This window comes from Wyeomyia smithii, chromosome 1, assembly GCF_029784165.1.
Source record: "Wyeomyia smithii strain HCP4-BCI-WySm-NY-G18 chromosome 1, ASM2978416v1, whole genome shotgun sequence".
NCBI classification, from domain to species: Eukaryota; Metazoa; Arthropoda; class Insecta; order Diptera; family Culicidae; genus Wyeomyia; species Wyeomyia smithii.
The window spans coordinates 18,403,825-18,407,455 of record NC_073694.1 but is presented as its reverse complement, the minus strand read 5'-3'; positions in this window follow the sequence as shown (position 1 = coordinate 18,407,455).

Below are 3,631 nucleotides of genomic sequence, written 5' to 3'. Positions count from 1 at the left end.
CCGAGTAGCATGCAAAGCAGTTTCAAAACCGAACTGGGAAATTCACATTCAGTTTAACTTAAAAAAAATCACAGGAGGGTTGTGTACAAAGCCACGACCGCAACGATGAAGTAGAATACTTTTACAAGAAAACCCGGCTGCTTGCGTGTCAGTCATTTTTTAATTTGTTGTCCAATTCAATATCGGATAAGATACCGATCACATCTTGGCGTTATCACTGACAGTGCGAATAAAGTATTCCTTGTGATAAAATAAACAGTGGAAAGCTGATTTAACATTCAAAGTTAGACGGCTCATGTGTTGTCAAAACGAGTCAACTTTTCATTGAATGCATTTACTAGTGCCCGCCATCGCACAGAGACTGCATTTCACTAAAGTGCCTCACTGCATCAGCTGCTATCGATGCTAAACCCGCTGCAACTGCTACGCTATCCGTAGCCATGCTAATGTTTTGGCCGCTATACGCCGCTATTGGTATCCGCTGTCGCTGCATCAGCTGACCCAGCTGCTATCGATGCTGAGATCCGCTGCAACTAGTGCACTATCCATTGCCATGCCACAGCTGTGGCCGCTATCCGCCTGGTATCCACTACACTGCTACTGCTGCTGCTAAGGGAAGACCGCTGTTGTCGCTGTCTAGAACTATGATGAGCGGCTTCGATTGAAACAGGCTCTTATATAGGGATGAAAAACCTATCGATAGTAGTAGGAAATCATCGATAACTATCGATAGCCATTTCAGTCGATGATTCCCATCCTTACTCTTATACAGACAAATAGCAAATTTAAAATGACAAGGTATATGATTCTGTCGGCCGTGCTTGGGAAGCAATGTATTAACGACTAATCAGATCAGTCAAATTTCGCGCTTCAACAAGAATTGATCATTCTCAATAATATAGTTGCTTGGCATGATTTGGACTTGATAATTTTTGAATTTTTAATAAGCGAAAAATAAATTTTTATGCTGATAATGAAAGCTTTTCGGATGTTGTACTCATGACTGAAGGAAAGATAATTCAGTACGTTCTAAGACACGGAGATGAAGCCAAACATAGATGTTCCAAATTTCCTGAAAGTGAAAATTGATTTAAGAGAAAATATTAACTCTTCAGTTAGGTTTTTATTTCATCCTGAAAAGGACAATTTGTTGTTTAATTCAATGTTTGATAAGATGCAAATCACATCTTTGCGTTATCACTGGCAGTGCGAATAAAGTATTCATTGGTGGAAAATAAACACTGAAAAGCTTTCCAGAACGTTCTTTTTAATGAAAATGAAAAGGATGCATTTGCTATTGTGCCTGCTATCGCTCAGAGACAGCATTTCACTAAAATGCCACACTGCATCAGCTGGCCCTGCTTATATAGATGCTGAGACCAACGTCAACCGCTGCGCTATCCCCGTTGCCACAGTAGTGGACGCTTCCGTTGCCATTGGTATTGGCTGCCCTGCATCAGCTGGTCCTGCTATCGATGCTGAGACGCGCTAGGCTATCCGTTGCCTTACCACAGCTGTGGCCGTTGTCCGCTGCACTGCTACTGTTGTTGTATCCACTGCTGCTGCTAAGGGAGGACTGCTATTGTTGCAGTCTAGAATTATAATGAGCAGCTTCGGGTGAAACAGGCTCTTATATAGGCCAAATAGCACATTTCAAATGGCAAGGTCTATGATTCTGTCGACCGTGCTTGGGAAGCAATCAAATAACGACCAATCAGAGGCCGAAGTTTTCGTTTTGACAAGGCTTGACAATTATCAATGGTCCAATAGTGTGAATAATAAAATTACAATTCTCTTTGATTGGGAAGAATCTTAGAAGATTTTCCAATCTACTGCTGCAAGAACGAAGGAAATCCATCGAATACTAACCGATTTATTAGCATTTGAAATTGGACATATTTTTCACTTTTTTCGGTTTTAGATTTTCATTTCACATCCCTATATAGCCGAACTTTCTGAGAGAAGTATTCTACTTCAAAACGTTTCCCTAACTGATCATTCGTGTTAGTATAATGCCATAATAAGCGTGTAATAGAGAAACTCTTGATCAGAAATCAGAAGGAAAATGCCTGGCTTTTTCATTTACAATTTCCATTATTTATTTGTAACTTTACCACACCCCACACAAGTTTCGAACTCGAGTCCTCCCTCTTAGAAACCTTGCTTTATACCACTGCTTCGTTCCCGCTCTCGGTTTGGTCAGCATCAATTTTTGATGAATTTCTCTTCGTTACCTACATTTTCGTAAAGACTACATGAAAAAGAGAACCCAAAATTTAGAGAGTGAGAGCATCACGCCCAAAAAAGTGTATATCTTCTTCTTACGAAAATTCACGGCTCACCTCCAGTTCAATTGTTCTTTTGACCTGCACATTAGGGTGGGACAAAAAATAAATGTTAGCTCCCATGCACTTTTCGTGTTCCTTATGGGTCTCATAACAACTGTGTAACTTTTTAGATCGATCGGTGAAACGCCCGATTTTTAAAGTTTCCATATGATTTTATATGGGAAAATCCACTTTTTCAATACCTATTCTCTAGAGATGTAAAGTTGGCTCTTAAAAAAATATTAATACAAGATATTTGTAGGAAATTTTCCTGGGAAAAACTCTTCTGAAGACTCTAAGGCGCTACGATGCTTGTAGAAACAGCTATTCATCCCAAACTGATTAAATGTCTGACGGACGGCTATCCATTGAAATTTTCCAGCAACACTGCTACAGCATGCTGCTATTGCAAACTTGCCTTAATATGAGAAATAATTTCGCGTGGAATTAATTTTCAAAGTGTGATTTTTGCTCATAGTATCTTCGGGGAAGCCTCCAAGATAAATTTAAGCGATATCATTTCTCATCACATGGTTGAATATGCAACAGCAGCATGCTGCAGCAGTATTACTGGTAAAATTCAATGGTGAGCCGTTCGTCAGATATTCAATCAGTCTGGGGTGAATATCTTTTTTCACAAGCAAGGTAGTGCCTTGCGGTCTCCAGAAGAAGTTTTCCCAGGAAAATTTCCTATAAATATCATGTATTGATATATTTTTAGGAGCCAACTGGACATCTCTATAGAAAAAGTTTTGAAAAAGTGATTTGTCCCATATAATATCGTATGGAAACTTTAAAAATCGGGCGCAAATCGGGCGTTTCACCGATCGATCTGAAAAGTAACACAGTTGTTATACGACCCATTAGGAACACGAAAAGTGCATGGGAGCGAAAAAATAACACCATCGTTTTTTCCCATATAACCGTGTCCCAATCTACTGCACATCCCTCGGTATCTGAGAAAATTTGATTGATTTCCTGTATGTTACATAATGAAAACGTAATGAAGCGAAAGCCTTTAGGCATCGTAATATAACCTATTAAACATTTAGCTTTGTTTTCTTTTCGGTAATTAGATAAAAGATTTTTCCGATGATAGTAAATGACCCAATAGTGGAGGAGCTAAGCACGAGTTATGCATGTTTAGCCTTGTTTTGGCTAAGAAAAACGAATCTAGCTGGTCCGTTTCACTATTTTCTGTTGAAATGGGTTCTATTTGATAATTTTGCACCTTAAAATTGACTTTGAACCCGCTTTGAGGGTTTAAATTAACTAAAATATGTTGCACGCTTTTGTTCCAATAG